The sequence below is a fragment of the Ambystoma mexicanum genome, chromosome 3p, assembly GCF_040938575.1.
Source record: "Ambystoma mexicanum isolate Mex_15411 chromosome 3p, UKY_AmexF1_1, whole genome shotgun sequence".
NCBI lineage: Eukaryota > Metazoa > Chordata > Amphibia > Caudata > Ambystomatidae > Ambystoma > Ambystoma mexicanum.
This window is the reverse complement of record NC_090925.1, coordinates 594572865-594590893: the sequence shown is the minus strand read 5'-3', so window position 1 is coordinate 594590893 and position 18029 is coordinate 594572865.

Here is an 18029-nt window from a genome sequence, read left to right as displayed (position 1 = left end):
TGTATAACTTTAACCGGACTGCTGTACTTAGAGTCGCCCTTTCTTACACTACGACCAAACTTAATCCGCACATAATCCCTTGCTGAGATTCTGAACCTGCGTTCACTAATAGACGGTTCTCCACCCGATACGTCATATTCATTTTGACATTTGAACAATCTTTTTTTTTCAGCATCTACCACTTTCCTACGATTAACCCAATACGGATTAAGTAAAGTATTTGGAGCCCTACCTCTCATCAATTCAAAAGGTGAAATATTCATTCCTCTCTTAACAGCCATCCTACTACACCACACCTTCTCTTTTAATACTTCATCCACTGACAAATTATTACTCAAAGCTAATTCTACTGCTTCTACAATTACACGATTACATCTCTCCACTAACCCATTAGTTTGGGGATGATATAAAGCTGAAAACCTCCATTCAATTCCTGATCTCTTGGCAAATTCTCGTATCTCCTTGCTTTTGAATTGGACATCATTGTCACTCAATATCACTTTGGGGAACCCTTCCCTTCTGCATATTTGCATTATGAATTTTACTATCTCATTGCTATCGATCTTATTCACTGCTTTAACTTCCAGTCACCCTGAATAGTAATCAACTAATACTATCAAGAACTTCTTCTCATCGATTAACTTTCCATATGGTCCAACAATATCAATACCCACCATTTCCCATGGTGCTTCACCTTTGGGAATGTCAATAGGATTTGACTTTACTATTCTACAACTTTTGTCGCTGTTTTGACACGGCCAACAATTCCTAACCATCCTTTCTACCATAAGATCCATACATGGCCACCAATATTTCGCTCTTCTGTTAATCTTTGTGCCTGTAATACCAGGATGGCCCTGGTGTGCTTTTTCAATAAGTTCATCATATAGTTTACGTGGGGGAATCAATTTGTCTCCTCTTACCAAAAATCCATCTTCCATAGACAATTCATCCCTTACCTCCCAAAATCTCAAACATGTTTCCTGAACTGCTTTTCTTTCAGGCCATCCTGATTTTATATATTCGCCAATTTGTTGAAGCTCATCATCCTTGCCCAACTCCTCAATCCAAACATCCTTGGAAGTAACTTCAAATACAACAGCTACCATTTCATCATCTATTTCCACCACCATCTGTTTACTTCCTAATGGTAATCTCGACAAAAAATCAGCCACAACATTTCTTTTTCCAGGCACATATTTCACCGAAAAATTGTAATCTTGCATTTTAAGACTAAGTCTTGCTAATCTCGGCGAGGCTCTACACATTCCTTTGACTGTAAGAACCTCAATTAACGGTTTATGCTCTGTCTGAATAACAAATTTAGTTCCCCACACATATTTCCTGAAATAATTTACAGCCCAGGAACAAGCCAATAATTCCTTTTCGATCACTGAGTATCTATTTTCAGTGTCTGAAATGGCCCTAGATGCATGACTGATTATTCTCTCGTTGGCATCTTCATCTACCTGTGATAAAACTGCTCCCAAACCGTTACCACTGGCATCCACTGTAATTTTTGTCATTCTACCAAACTCAAAACCTCCTAGCTCCAATGAATTGCAAATTTCACTTTTTATGTATTGTACTGCCTTGTTGCAATCATCATCCCACACAAACTTGGCATCCTTCTTCATCAACTTCCTCAAAGGATCCGTGACACTCGCAAAATTTCTCACAAACCTATTGTAATACTCGCATAATCCCAAAAACGACCTCAATTCATCTTTGTTCTTAGGATTAGGTGACTCTCTGATTGCTTCCATAGCATCCTTTTTTGGTCTGTACCCTTTGCCATTTACAGTATGCCCTAAATATTCCACCTCATTCACTCCAATTTTGCACTTGCTTTGTTCAACTTTCAAACCTACATCCTGTAATCTTTTTAACACTTTTTCCAACCTGTCATCATGTTCTATATTTCCTTTACCAAATACAATAATATCATCCTGATATACAAAAATTTCTTTCACTCCTCTAAGCACATGCATCATTACCCTTTGAAATACAGCCGCCGCAGAAGCTAAACCAAAAGGCATGCATTTGTATCTATATAAACCATGTGGCGTAATGAAGGCCGTAATATCTCTGCAATCTTCAGTCAGTGCAATTTGATGATATGCTTTTGAGAGATCTAATGTTGAAAACAGATCTGCATCACCAATACAATTTAACATTTCAGAAATAATCAGAAGGGGAAATATATCAACTACTATGTTCTTGTTGACGTCTCTTAAGTCCACGCAAATCCTTGGTTTGCCATTCTTCTTTAATGCCACCACGATCGGACTCACCCACTCCGAAGATTCTATTTTTTCTATTACTCCTTCAGATTCTAACAATGTCAACTCCTGCTCCACTTTGTCAGCAATGGCAAATGGAAACGGTCTTGACTTTGTGTGTCTAACCGGTACCGCTCCTTTCTTCAGGCGAATCCTATGTGCAAAATCTTTTAACAAACCTAACTCTGATTTGACTTCATTTCTTTCTGCTGACACATCATTCCTCTGCTGTTGCTGACTGCTATTGACCAACAAAATCTGTTCTTCCGTGCATGGGTCCAGTCTGATTCTCAAACCAGCTTGATCTCTCCATCCTATGATGTTAACGCCCTTCTCTGCTACATAAACTTTGACTTGGGCTCGTCTGTCTTTAAATTGTATGATACTGGGAAACCAACCAATCATTTTTATCCTTGACCCTTCAAATCCTCCCAGATTTTTTATGTCCGATACCTTCAACTCGCTTCTCAGACCACATGCCACCAGGTTCTGCCACGTCTTCTTGGTGATTATTGTCCAAGGTGAACAACTATCCACCTTCACCCTGAGCTTCCAGTTATCTAGAATCACCTCGCAACTTGGGCACTTAAATTCTCCTTCTGGCGGTTCCCGCATGAAAAATACTCTTTCTTCATCTGACTCTTCTTCTTCGTCTACGATGACGGAAACCCTTTTCTTCTTCTTACATACGACTGCAAAATGACCCTTCATACCACAATTTCCACATTTCTGGCCTAGGGCAGGACACTGTTTTGCATTTGCGTAATGTCCAAATCTGCCACAGTTGTAGCATCTATTTCCATCCCTTGGCTGGTAATTCTGATATTTGTGATCATGTTGTGTGCGAGGTTCATTCTTAGTCCAAATTTTCCCATGAACTTTATTTGAACCACCTCTGTTTTCTGGATTCTTTGTCTTGTTGTTCTTTCCTAAACAAGCTTCAGCTTTGTCTTTAATTCGCAGTGCATTAACCTGGCCTTGTTCCTCTTGCTCTTGTGTCACTTTTGTAGTGTTTCGTTGCATGCTCTGTACTGCTTCTTCTTTCTTGTCTTTCATTTCCTTAGAGCACAACTGACTATGTTCCACCCGCTTGGCAATAGCTATAGTTTCAGGTAGTGATGGATTGCCAATCATCCACAGTCTGTCTTGAACTATATTATCCTTTGAGTGAATTATAATCTGATCTCAAATTAGTTAATCTAGTGTGATGCCATTGCCAAATTGACAGGTTCTAGACAAAACCCTTAATGCTGAAATATACTCCTCTATGCTTTCACTTTCTTTTTGCACTCTGGTGTAAAACTTATATCTATTTATGGCCACATTAGTTTCTGGCGCATAATATTTGTCCAATTGTCTTATGGCTCTGTCATGTTCATCAGCATCTCCTGCCTCATCTCTTGTTAACTCTGGAAGTTCTCTAAATTTCCTTTGACCGTCTAATCCAAGTGCATGTAATAATAATAACTTCTTTTTCCTGGACGTGAGTTCCTCTTGATCTACAGCTTGAATATAATTCAACCAAAATTCTTTCCATTCTGACCAGACCACTGCTGGTTGTCCCGGTGTTGGCAAGAAACTTGCAGGAGGTTGAATACAGATACCTTGCATTGTGGTATCTTACAACAATACTACAACTTTCATAATATGCAATGCCAAAAAGCAATGTGAGTTCCTTTATGGTTGAGCGTTTAAATAGAGAAAAAGAGAGAAAAAATGTTTTTTTTTTTTTTAAAGTACTGGGACGAGGATGAGGATGGTAAATCCTCACTCTCCCCAGACTTCCTGGTCTTTATCTAGCAAAGTCACGTGATCGCGACCTAATTGCAAGGTCCTTTCCTTTAAATGCACGATGAGCAGTCAATGCGCATGTACAGCCCCCTCCTTTGGGAACTAACAGCACAAACCGACAGCAATGTGTCGATTCGGAGCGTTCGCTCTCTTCCAGTCCCACGTTTCTACGTGGATCTCAACAGCACAAGCCAGCACAGTGTTGCGCCCGGGCTCGGAGCAACCGCTCTTGTCTTCTCTATGTTGCGTGGGACCACCAGGCACCGGTATCCTCGTCGCCAATTGAGGTATCGCTGAAGCCAGAGTGATTGCTTTTAAGAAGTACGTTTATTTTCATAAACATTACTGGCGCCCCGCACTGCGACCACCTCCTACAACACGACCTCTCAACTGACCGAGAACCCTGGGTAATTGTAATCTAAACATTCTATGTTGGTCGCAGTGCGGGGACAACATTCTACATGGAATACTACACTTTCCTTCAAACTTCTCTCTACTTCTCCCTCTTCCTCCTCTCTCATCCCTGAATGTCTATCCACCATTCAGGCATGGTCTTCAGAAAATGATCTCTGTCTCAATGCCAGTAAGACAGAGATAGCACAAGGGCAACGTGCTGGTCTTGGAAGTAAGACCATGCAGAGCAACAGAGGTTCAAATCCTGGATCCGCAATTAGAAACTGAACTCAGGTACAGTATTAGATGCGTTATAAAAAACCAATTAAATAAACAAATTAAATAAATGAATCAGGACACCTGTGCCCTCTTTTCCTCCTACCCTCTGGTCACCATCATTGGGCCCTCTACACCTGCCATCTTGTGGGGCCAAAAGCATTGGGGTCATCTTTGACTCTGCTCTCTCCTTCACCCCTCACTTCATGGACCTTACCAAGAAGTCCCACTTCAAGCTCCACCTCCTGAGAGGCATTCTTCCTTTTCTCACCTTCCTCTAGAAGCTCAATGTCTCCAGAGCTCTGGTCCTCTCCATGCTGGACTAGTGCAACATCCTCTTTCTCAATGCCCCTCTTTCCCCCCTTTTCCCCTACCAGCTAATCCAGAATAGGGCTGCAAGACTTATTCTTGGCCTCAACCCCAGGGACTGTATCTCTCCAGTCCTAGAATCTCTCCACTGTCTCCAAGTGGCTGCAAGGATCAAATTCAAGACTCTCTGCATCATCCACAAGGCATTCAGGGGCCTGGGAAAACTTTCCCTCCCTAAATACTTCCCTGATAGAGTCCTACCCTCCTCTAACTCCACCTCTATGACTGTGGAACGCTCCTCCAAGCATAGAGTGTTGAGAAGGTCACTCTCCTTGGCTGGTGCCTTCCTTTGGAACAGCCTTCCTTGCCCCTCTCAGACTTGAGCCAGACCACCATAATTTCTAGAAACTGCTTAAAACCCTGCTCTTCCCTACCTCTTTTCCTCGGTCCCTTCCCTGCTAATCACCCCACTGCCGCTGTGACCGGTGACCTGATCCTCATGAATCCCACAGGATCTCAGGCCTCCCTCCCAGTCAATACCAGCACCCCTTGCCCCCCATTGCACTGCCCTGTGGGTCCCTGCCTGGTGGCTCCACAGCCCACCCTTGAGAATCTGTGGGATACATCGACCAGCTCTGCAGAATTCCCCTACCTCACCAATCTGCACTTCAGCAGTTACCAGCAGAATGGCTACGCTGGCTCTGCAGAGCGCCAGTCCCTTACATCAAAACTGCATTTTGCAGCTACAAACATGATGGCTGCGCTGTCTTTGCCAAGCACATATGGGCAAGATGGAACATGGAACACACCAAGAAAGGCTCCCAGTGTGTTCCTTATGTGCACCAAAGAAAATAATTGAAAACCAGCTGTGCCCTGCTGCTAGCTCAAAAATTTCCCATTGAAAAAGGAAATATTTTGCATTTCAAATGATGGCGCCCTGATGCCTTTTTCCACCGTTTCAGCAGTATACAGTTGGTTCCAGTGAGGCTCAGCTATGCCCAGCCATATTCAGGTTGTGCTCCAGCAAAAGAAAGCATTTCTCACTGAATGATAGGCTGTGTCAGGCAAGATCTGTGAAATCACAAAGAACTTTACTCAGCTGTACGGAAAAAATGCTATTTTGGAACAAAATAGCACAGCTGAACTCTTCAACAAGAAGCCCTATTTCTCTATGCTTATGTTAGGTCAGTGGACCTTTGCCGTGAACAGATTGCTGTGTATGAGAAATTGACTAGGGCTGAAAATAATGTTTAGAATCTAGATGGAAGAGAAAACCGCATTGGAAGTGACAGAAAAAGGAAAATTCACCACGTGCAAAAAGGGTTGCTTTTTGCAAACAGGAAAAATGTCTGTTTAAAAAGTGTAAAGTGGAATAAGGCCCTGTCCTTGCCTAGAAATGTAAGGGGGGTTTTGTTTGAAAACATATATGGGATGTTTTGTTTCAGCTGACTTGCTTCTACTTCAGAAAAAAACAAATAAGTAAATAAATAAATACATTTACTGTGCTGAAGCCACAGAACAGGTTTCGTGCCCTGGCTTGAAAGGACATTTTCTTTCTGGGAACAGGATTTCCTTCCCCCAAAGGGGCCAGCCCCTTGGAAACTATGAATGGACCAAGAGGAAGTATCTCACACGCTCGTCAGACTTTGTGGCTGGGCTTGAGCCTGGTACAATAGATTTCAGAGACACTTAAGTGTGAAATTTCAAGTTGCCCCTCCCCTCAAATTAAACTAGAGAGCTTCAAAGACGAACTCCAAAGCAACACAGGGCTAAACTAACATTTGGTTGTGGCCTGGAAACAAATTACCATATTTGGTAACAAAGGCCGGCCCATCTGGCTTAAAAGACTATTTTAATAATCTTTAAGCCTGTTATTTATGCGACTTGACAACGCAGTAATGCGAAAGTTTAACAGTTTAAATGCAATTTTTGTGGCATTAAATTAAGACGTGGTTGCTTTCACTAGCATGTTGGGGATGGGAATGGCAAAAAATTGTATATTCTGAGGAAAGTGTATATGGTGCCACTTTGAAATTCAATACTAATAATACTAATATGCCTTGTGATAATAGGGATACATGTATAAAATTATAGAGTGTTAGGTAAAATATTTCCCACTGAAAATGGTGAAAGATTATTAAAAGGGAAAAACAAAGTCCTAGAAACTTGGGAGTGGGAATATTATGCTCTGCGTGGAATATGTAATTTGCCTATTTGATTTGTGAAAGCATCACAACTGTACAAATGTGCAATTTATGTTGAAACTGATTTTTGGCAAAATTAACTGTGAGAGGGCCTGGGGATAGTAAACACGCACCATTAAACTCATGTCATGTCTCCAAAGTCCAACCGGCTGACAGGAAGGCAGTAACAATAAACCCTGACCTACCCAGTTGTTTAGAGGCATGTCATGCTAAAACCTGCCCCCATGGTAAACACTGTGATGTCACCGCCATATAAAAAGTGGAAGCTCACAGAGACGGGGGGACATTCTTCTGAATTTTCCAGCTCCTGCTTATCCAGACATTTCATATTCATCCTGCATGATTCCAGATCCACTGCCAGGCCAGAGCATAGATGACCCTATCCAGGCATAACCACCCTTCAGAACAAAACCCCCTAACAAAATCCCACTAACTCAGGGAGAAAGGGGAAAAAGCTGTATTACCCTTTTTGAGAGTATCCTGTGACCAGACCGGCTTTTTGTCCCACTACCTGCATGCCGCTGTGCCGTGACCAGACAGGCCCAGCTGTTTTCTGCTAGGAGAGCCCCGCCGAGCCGCTGTGACCAGATCCTTTGAATCAAGAAACCCAGTTGGCTGTCCCAAATCACAAACTCCAGCGCTGATTGTGAGTATCTCCCCATCCCATAGCAACACATGGTATACCCCAATTTGATACTTTGTCTTGGTTCCATTCTCTAAGTAATCCCATTTATACCCTGATAACTTGTTTAAGATGTCTGAATCCACTGTGTATTCTGATCCTTGATTTTCTAGTGTTAGCACAATTCTTTCACTCATCTCTGTCATTTGGAAGTCCTTCGTACTATTTTGATTCAATTAATTCTCCCTGAAAAGAGGCACACAGCGTGAAGGGTTACAACTGCAGCGTAACGTTTCTACTTCACGGGTGGTGTTTCTCTTTTCTAGCCACTAAATCTAGTTTAAGTGAAATCTTTCCTTTTTAAACCGATTTTCTCTGTTAACTGCTTTTATTTTTAAAACCTAATTTCCTTTCACATTGAACATCTCATCCAGTTATTCAGCTAGAGTCAGTCATTCACTTTCCTAATATCCCTGTGATGTGAATCTATCACCCAGCCTAAAAACTGCATTCAGATTGTGCCTATTTCACCAGTTTTTCAAACCGTTTTGTCATTTAAACCTGTAAAAAGAAGAAAAATGCAATTTTCCGATGTGTGATTTGGCTGCACTGTGTTCTTACTTCCAAGTTGATTTTTGAACTGTATGCCCTTTCTTAATACCTTGCATTGTAGTTGCTAGTGTTCTTACATTCCTGATACTGGTAGAACTCATATTTACCCCATTTATTCAACTGCACATGTAAATTAATTATTTACCAATTCCGAGTGTTATTTATGCAATTGCAAAGGTTTTCATGAGGGGAGGTCGGATTTTAATTCTGTTTCTGCTCCTTTCTATCCACTCAAAATTCGATTAATAGGGGTTTGAGGGAGCATTGCATGGGGAAATCTTAACTCGGGTGCTATCAACCTGAATAGTAAAATTGCTCCCATTCATCTGTGCTTTTGACATGTTATCGTAGAAGATCAACTAAGTGTGTTTCATCATTTTACCTGTAATTATCACCCCATTAGTGATGCTGCCCAATATTACATTTGTGTGATTTTCTTTGAACATAAAATAAATAAATATTGTATTACTCCCCACCGGCCTGGTTCATGGTCCATTGTGACCCAGGGTATTTGTAAAAGGGGGTGTGAGACGGGTTGGGTGCCAGCTCAATCCGAATTCTAGGAAATAAAGAAAAAGTATTTTAATTGTGCGCTAGCCTAAGTGTAAGAGCCCTGGTCTGGTGTGTGACACCCTACTGGAATCCTTATCAGATTGGGGGCTTGTGCCGGGGATTGAGATTGTGTTGCCACGCGTGGCAGTTTAGCACAGCAGGCTAACCTTCAAGTAGTGATACTTTGTGTGGCTAGAAAGCTGTGATACGCTGTAGAAAGAACCTCCTCAAAACATAAATCCTAAGTACCAGGTCTGTGTATAAAATTAAAGCTAAATCAACCCCAAATTAGACAAAATGCAACAGAATATGGGTCACCCTTATAGAAATAAATTAATAAAGAAAGAACACTTTCCAAAATGACCACAGTAGAGATCAACATGGCTAGACAGCACCTTCTGCACAAGTTATTTGTCAGGCGGGAATGGGCAGAGCAAGATGAGGAAGTCTGCTAGAAGAAATGATGCAACAGGTCACAGTCATGGACATGGATACGTGGCAGGACGGTGGCCTATTACATCAAGCGTTGAGCGAGTTGTACATGACTCCAACAATTAAAGAGGAGCAGATTAAAATTGTCAGAATCACAGCCTAAATGTATCTCCATATGGGAGGGATGCAGGCAAAACATGAAGAAAACCGAACCCTTGCGCAAAGCCAGTCCGGGCTCTTAAACCAAATCCAGACTGAATTAAAATTAGTGGAAGAAAAATTGAAAAAGAGCCAAGATTCTGAGGTAGAATCTGAAAATTACATCAAAGAGCTAAAAGAGGACTTGGCTCTACAACAACAAAATAAAGGACTCAATTAGATGTACTAAAAGAGGAGTGTAAGGAAAAGGTTGATGCTCTAGAAGAGAGCCAATAGAAACTAAATCAACAACTAAAATATAATAAAGTTAGCTCAGAACAAATAACCATGTTACAAAAGCAGATTGAGAAAGTGGAAGAGGAAAGTAATACATTAATTATTAAAGAACTCCACTCGCAAGCAGAATCTGATCAAGAACGCCATAAATTAAATGCTATCAAGCAACAAAGGGATAACCTGGCTGAACAGAGGGGCCCCCTAAATCAGGAGAAAGATGTCTTATGTCAGGAAGTATGCAACCTAAAAACAGAACTACAGAAAAGACAGTTAGGCCCTCAGAAACTAAATGAACTAAAAATAGAATACAAAAAGTTATTGGAGCACACCAGATGAGTAGAAGGTGCTCTGGAAGAGAACACCCAAACTAAAATTACGTAAACTCAGGAGATGAATCTCCTGCACCAGAAATTGTCTTAATGTTCCCAAACCATACAGGCAGCACAATGAGGCTCTCTGTGAGGAGAACAATGGACTCCATAAGCAGGTGGCAGCTCAAGAGCAGGTAATAGAGGCCAGTCAAGCCCTGATAGCAGAGCAAAAAGTTCAGACCTTTGCCTACTATCAAGAGGTAGAGGCTGAGAAGGAGAAACGAGGGAGGTTAGAAAAAGAGTATGCTAGATTAAATCCAAACTGGAGGGACCCTGAACAAGTACAGAGGGACAGGGCAACCCCTGATCACAGTGTGATGCCCTCTGTACTAAGGGCCTCAAACCCACTTACCAATTTGTATCCCCAAGGCACTGCGGACTTCATGTCTACCGGTTCACATGAGCCAGAAACCATGAGGCAGTCAGAATTAAATAGGCCTAGCATGATGGTGCTGACAGAACGTGCCTTTGCATAAACTACCAGGAGGTTGCGCATGGATAATAGGGAGTTTATAACTACCTATTTTCCTCCTGCGCTCCCAAAATAGATAATGACCCAGCTGGTGAGGGATTTTCATGATAAAATGATCATGGGCTGGGCAATAGAGCAGGCTACCCAAATCTATGAGGTCCAAAAATATGTAGAAAATAAAAATCAGATAAAAAACCCCAAACCAACCAACACACCTGCTGCTGCTAAGGTGGCATAGGTGAAGGTTGCCCCCATTTTAGACCTAGAAATGGGGGGGGGCTACAAACACCCTTTCCCAAAACCAGCCAAATCTGAGACAAAGAAGGCCTTATGGCCAATCAGCAGCAGGTGGAAGTCAGGGAGGTAATCCCATCAATGGGACCCCTAACTCTCCTAATTATATAAGTCTCAGATACAAGGGCAACCAAACTATTTTGGGGTATGTATGGACTACCCCAGCCCAAGGGGGTAGATCTAACCAGGTAAGTACTGCCCCGGGAAACTTCCCTCAGGAGGGCAATAATCCCCCAAATCCTGGGTTAAGTTTCTTTCCCCGGTATATACAAAACCTGAACCTGCACGACAACCCTCCTTTCTTTCCCCGCTTTCAGGAGCCCAGACTACCCAATCTGGGAGAGGGGAAGCCAAGCGTGGAGGGTTACCAAAATCCCCAATACCCAGGGTACTCCAGGAGAAGGGATAGTTACCCTTCCAGTGAACCACCTAGGTATGAACAAAGACCCCTGTACCAGCCGGAACGGGTGTCCCAAGTGGAGCGCCAGGTCCAGAACCGCACGCAGGTTCTGGGCCGCATGTTGAGGGCTCAGCAGAACCCTCAGATGAACATGACGGCTCAGAACACCACAAACCATGTAATTGTTCTGGCACCCCAGAACAATGACGGGGAGAGAACCCCGATAATTCACTGGTTCCAGAGGTGGAGGCACAAGTGTAGGGGGGTTTAAAGCCCTAGATGAAGCTTCCTTCCTCACCCGTGAAAAGTCCCAGGACACCCAGGAACCAGAACAAAAATCTTTTGTCCCTGAAAATCTGCAACCCAGGGAACAGAGAGTGGGTAGGAGAAATAAAGATATCAAAAAGGCCCATTTTGTGGAGGAAGTTAATGTCCTCCAGTTTGAAGGGGTAGACTCCTTAGAGGATTCTGGGAAGAGAATCTTCTCCTTGAGGGACGGGGGAATTCCTCCCAAAGAAAAATGGCTCCCAAGAGATCTGAATGAAGACTGGGTGGTTGTGGGGACTGATTCAGAGTCACCCATCCCTGAACCCCAGAATTGTCATCCTGAGAAAAAAATATTAATGGAGGGATCCTCCCCACAAACTGGTTCTAGTGACTGCCACCAGGTAAGAGGGGGCAACACAGAGCTAAGGGAAAAAGGGGATTCCAAAATCCCATCTATTTCAGGATGCAACATTTTTGTTACAGATTCCCAGACTCCTTGTCGTAGTCCAAAATCAAGAAATTGACCACCAAGCTTGCCCAAAATGGCCATTACCATTGCCCACTTGAGGAGAAGGAGGTGAGATTCTATGTCCCCGTTCAAGTGCAAGGGCAATGTGCATTTTCAGCACTTGTGTATACTGGATACCAAGCCACTCTTCTGTCAAAAAAGGGCCTTTGACCAGCTAAATTCAGGAAGGGGGAGATACACCAGATCCCTCTCATCCCTCTTCCTGGACAACTCCAGAAATTCGACGGGAATGAAATTCCTATCGAGGGGACTGCGGATTTGGAAAGGAAAATTGTGCGACATAAGGTGAAACACCTGGTCATAGTCGTGACTCCAGAGGGAACCCCATGTCTATTAGGGAATGACATCCTTCGCAGGTTGTCTCCCCAAATAGACTGTGTGAACAAGGTCCTCTGGACTCTGACAAACAGGCCAATATAGTTAAAACAAAGTGTCAACCATGTTAGTTTAAATGGCACATGCCACATGGTTAAACAAAGGTCGGATCATATTGAGTTTAATTTCCAGAACAATCAAATACCTGATGTTACAATAATTGCTGTTGGACAACAAACTGGTGATGGGAACTCCTCTCCATTCCTGCAAATCAACCTTCCTTCCATTTTTAAGTGGCATTCCTCACTGGAAGGAAATACATTGAAATTTTATACCAATTCACAATCTGAAAATCCCAATTCTATTGTCACAAATGATATAAAACTAGCTCAAAGTTTAGCTGACATTCAGAAAATGAGAGAACAGTTATTCCTCCCTATTCATTTAAATGAGGGGAAGGAGTCTGTTCTCGCCCGAGTGTGCGTGAACAATGGAAAGAGCTCCATTACCGAAGCCATGTTCACAAAGCTCACAAATGATCCAACCATTCCCACATTTAAATTGATCGATAAGTGGGAGATGGGCCTGGATACTTCGAATTCCAAACATCTCCTGCCTAGCATGTGTATGCTCAAAATTCCTATAGGTGACAAAAGCATAGAACACAATTGTTGGATTGTGCGAGATGTCCTTGCTGCATTCTATTTAGGCAGTGACATTCTCAATCGGTTTGCAATAATTTGGACCTTATAAATTACAAGGCCTGGTCCCGACTAGGGGACAATCCCATGGGCTTTGATGATTCTGATAAAGCATTTAGGTCAGCCCAATTGCTGCTGTATGCAGTTGAAGTTCAATTTGGAGAGGAGATCACCATCCCAGGACGGACCCGACAATTCCCACTTGAATCACAAATGAAAAGAGGACAGAAACTGCAAAATCCTGACGCATATGTACATCTCAATGGCCATTTCAAACAGCAGGGGTTGGGGTTAAACCCAACACCATTAGTCAACGTAGAACACAACCATGTTGACATTCCAATATTGATGGATAACAGTGACCCTAAAGGTATCACTTTGGGCGCAGACACAATTATTGGAATGGCGGTTGATACCTGACATTTTTCCATTGATCTAGGAAATGAACTGATAGGACCAATCCCCAGTGATTGTTATGATAATGACAATGACAATGACATACCACCAGACAGGATTTTCACCCGGCAAGAGAGGAATTTCCTGGTGTACTCTTCCTGACCTTAAGGGGAGAAAGAGGTGACATGTGACATCAGGCAGGATGTGGTGATCTTTCAGGTCCACAATGACAGCCTCTCCCACCTGAAACCCTCTGTCCAGGTCAATACTCTAACCAGAAACCTCTCCACCCAGCTGGAGGAGGCCACTGAGATAGCGAAACCCGAAGTCTTTCCAGGCTTCAGGCAAATGGTTGGAGAGCGGGTCAACCTAGCTGATGCCTGTGAGACTGAGGAGCAAAAGCAAAAGTTCAAACAGGTGTTCTTAGATTCCCAAGATATCTTTGCTGTGGACTCGTACGACTGTGGTCGCACTGAGATCCATACTACCACAATTCCCACGGACCCTGGAATGACTCCTGTGTTTGTGAAGCAATTCCGCTTGCCTTTCGAATCGATGGAGTCCCTGATGGAAATAATTAAAAACCTTGAGTCCCATGGAATAATTTGTCCGGTCCACAGCACTTTTAATAATCAGGTGCTGGGGATTTAAAAACCAAATGGCCAATGGAGAATTTGCACAGACCTCAGGGAGCTGAACAAATGGGTCCACATGTCCTGATGGCCTCTTCCCTACATTAACCAAGGGCTGGCCCAGATCCAGGGGTCCAAGGTACACACTGCTATTGACCTGACTAATGGATACAGGACCGTGCCCGTCAGTAGGGAGGACCAATACAAGCTGGCCTTTGCCTTTGGGGGGCAGCAGTACACGTGGACCCAGACTCCCTTCAGATACATAAACTCTGGCAACAAATTCAAAATCTTCTTACATAAGGCCATGCCCGACTTGGGTGAAAGGGGTAACCTGGCCTATGTGGGTGATGTCCTGATCAAAAGCTCAACTGTGGAGGAACACATAGCAGGAATCCGTTATATTCTGACCCAGTTGAGAGTTGCCTGAGCAAAACTGTCCTTCCAGAAGGCACAGTGGTGCAGGACCCGTGTCAACTTCTTGGGACATGAAATAACTCCTGTGGGCCACTGTCCCCATGAGAAGAAAGTGGAAGTACTATTAAACCTAAAAGTCCCCACAATTCTGCATGAGCTAAGAAGCCTCCTTGGACTAACTAATTACAGTAGGAAGTTCGTTGAGGATTACGCAGAGGTCACAAGACCCCTGATCCATCTGTTGAAGGGGGGGTCAAGTGGGAGTGGGGTCCAGAACAAGCCGAGGCATTAAAGCAACTCAAAAGAAGTCTCTCACAAGTGCCTTGTCTAGCTTTCCCTGTCAAAAACAAGGAGTTCTTCTTGGAGACAGGGTTCTCAAATACATGCTTGACAGCAGTATTATATCAAAAGCATGACAAGGTCAATAAAGTCATCACCTATGCAAGCGCGAGACTTTATCCTCTGTGGAGGAAAAATTCAACGATTGTGAGAAGGCACTCCTGGCAACGGTGTGGGCATTGAAGAATTACCAACCATTCATCCAGGGGCAACACATCATAGACTCCACACCAGCCTTTGCAATATCTCCAAAATGACAGAATCCGGGCCGGAAATGTGAGTAATTTCAGAATTACTTCCTGGATTCTGTCCATGCAAGGCTTTCCTGTGGATGTCAGATATGGCCAAAACAAGAAGAGCCGCCTGACTTGCATGACTGTGCCAGAGAAAACTGTCTGGAGGACGGAAGTCTTAAAACCCAGGACAACATGGAGGTGGTCCTGAATTCCCCGCACAAAGTCTATGAAGAAGACAAGTGCCAAGGGATGCCCACAGTTTATGTGGACGGGTGCTTCTACCATGTTGACAACAATGGGGAGAAAGAACTAGTGGCCGGCGTTGGGAATGCCTGGGTGAATGATGCCCCAGAACCCTCCGCTGGGTACAAAATCGGTCTCCGCAGTAGTCAGGTGGCGGAGTTGATGGCAGTTCATCAGGCCATCCTCACGGCCGTCCAACAACGACTCCACGAACTGGTCATAATCACCAATTCACATTATGTCCGGAATGGGTTCGTGGAGCACCTGGTAAATTGGAAAACCAGAGGCATGCTGTGTGCTAATAACAAACCACTTAAACATGGCAAGCTAATACAAAATACTGATGATCTGGTCACCTAATGGGATCTGGTCACCTAATAGGATGACCATCTATTAGAAAAAGATCAAGGGTCATTCCAGAATAGAGGGGCAGACAAAACTGGAAATGACCTAGCTGATCAGCTGGCCAAAACCAGAGCCATACAAGGGGAACTCCTCAAAATCGAGTCCCTGTTGGGGGAAATACAGGTCACTGCTGTCACTAGGTCCCAGACAAAAGCTCACAATAAACTCTCAAATGCCCAATGGTGTAAGGAGACCCCGGATGCTGATTTAATCATGGCACAAAAAGGGGATCCAATTATTGGGAAATTTTATCAACACAAGGAGGACTCTGTGAACTTTCCTCTGACGGATACCGATTACATTGGGAAAGAGGAGCTCAGGGTATTGATGAAGTGTCTCAAAATGTTCTGAATATAAGGCAGTTTGTTGGTAAGGAGCTCCATCTCTGGTTGTGGCCAGTGGGTTTTAATACCTCATTCCGGAGCCTGATGCTAAGTCACACCCAAGACGCAGCCACAGCCGGTCATTGGGGGTTTCACACTACCTTGTTTTTTGGTCTTCTACAATATGTACAATATGTAGAAGACCAAAAAACAATCTGAGTCTTATATCTAAACTGCTACAATTACATGTGGTGTGTTGTATTTGTGACAAAAAAAACCCATCACAGATCTAACTGTGTTTTTAACTATGTTTAACTGTACCCGTCAGGAATAATTATTCTGTTTTTATGTATTAGGATATTTTGTAAAGATTGATTAAAAAGTATTTTGTGATAAAGTAAACTGTGGAGAGTGGTCCATCGGGTGTTTCTACCATGGCCTGGGAAGGTCTGTGATTTTTATGATACAGTCCAGTGCCTTGAAGAAAGTATGATGTCTTGTAGTGTATAAGTGAAATTCTCACACAACCCTACACATATAGGCGGAGAGAGGGGTAATCTGTTTCTTCTTTTTTGTGATATTTAGCTTGTTTATGCCCTCCCGTTTGTGAGGAACAGATCCCTCAAAACAAAAAATAAGGGAGGTTACCTTAGTGTGGTAACTAGAAGAGAAATGGGTACATATTAATCAGTTAAAGAGTTGTCTCCCCAGAGACACTTTGCAGCAAATTGGGGAGCCAAGAGAAAGTCAAAGAGAGGGGACATCTGGAGAATGAGAACAAGAAAAAGAAGAACCAGAAGGGAACAGGTAAGTCCATAGGTATCTATATCTAACAAGGAGTACTTTTCCTCATTGGCAGTGCAAAAGGGCATCACAAAAAACCCTAGTAAAAATATCAATAGTTATCAGTGTCTTGTGAGAAATTATTTGTTGTTATTGTCTGGGCGCTTGAATGACTGTAGGGTTTGTGTGTCCCACTGCTGTCAACCTTCCGGTAAGACAGTCAGTGGGAAAATGTTGTAACCTGTCTCATTTATTCACTAGATTAGTACTGACTCCACTCCTTCATAGACCAACAAGGACTTTCCCAGGGACCTGGAAAGGAAAGACCGAAGGAAAATCTGGGGGTGCCGCTCCACACTCCAACGAAAGACAACAGGAGGATTGTGGCGTACTGCTCCCTGATGGAAGAAAGACCTCACCCGATGAACCCCACTTTGCCCTACTTTCCATCAACAAGAAGTTTTGGGGAAGCAGTCGGGGGGAATCTGAGGGATACATCGACCAGCCCTGCGGAATTCCCCTACCTCCCCAATCTGCACTTCCACAGTTACCAGCAGAATGGCTATGCTGGCTCTGCAGAGCGCTAGTCCCTTGCATCAAGACTGTGTTTTGCAGCCACAAAAATTATGGCTGCGCTGTCTTTGCCAAGCACATATGGGGCAAGATGGAACATAGAAAACACTGAGAAAGGCTTCCAGTGTGTTCCTTATGTGCGCCAAAGAAAATAATTGAAAAGCAGCGCCGCTCTGCTGCTAGCTCAAAATTTCCCATTGAAAAAGGAAATATTTTGCATTTAAAATGATGGCGCCCTGATGCCTTTTCCCACCGTTTCACAAGTACCAAGTTGGTTCCAGTGAGACTCAGCTATGCACAGCCATGTTCAGGTTGTGCTCCAGCAAAAGAAAGCATTTCTCACAGAATGATAGGCTGTGTCAGGCAAGATCTGTGAAATCAAAAAGAACTTTACTCAGCCATATGGAAAAAATGCTACTTTTCAA